Consider the following 551-nt stretch of genomic DNA (forward strand, 5'->3'; position numbering starts at 1 on the left):
TCCCCGGCCATCTCCCTTCATCTTATCTCTGGCACAGATATCACACCCAGATGCCTCATGACTAAAAACTCTGCCGCTCTCCCCGCAGGCCTTCCCCACCCTGTCTGTTCCTTAGAAATTCCAGCTTGGTTTGTCAGCTGTGTCCTGAAGAGTCAGCTGTGTCCTGAAGAGTCAGGACACAGGGTAGGGCGCCCCGCAGAACTGAGTCTCCCCGGCACGCACCCCGCATTCCCACCCCAAGTCCTGGCCCAGCTCGATGCGCAGGAAACAGGAGGCCAGTGCGGAGAGCATGGCGGCCTGCCTTTAGGAGAGGGAGCCCACGGGTGTGTCTGCCTTTAGGGGAGGGAGCGCCCACGGGTGTGTTTTCGGCCTGGAAGGTCTCCTCGGGAAGGGGCTTCATTCTATTCCAGAGAGAAGGTTCCGGCACTGCGCCTGGGGCTCAGACCCAGGATGGGGGCTGGGGGGGATGCTCCAGGCTCCTCCCCCGGGTCGGCTCCCAGGATGGGGCCTGGCAAAGGCCCCCCCCGCCCCAGGCCACGTGGCTGCCACCC

Source organism: Myotis brandtii, unplaced genomic scaffold (assembly GCF_000412655.1).
Source record: "Myotis brandtii unplaced genomic scaffold, ASM41265v1 scaffold1112, whole genome shotgun sequence".
NCBI classification, from domain to species: Eukaryota; Metazoa; Chordata; class Mammalia; order Chiroptera; family Vespertilionidae; genus Myotis; species Myotis brandtii.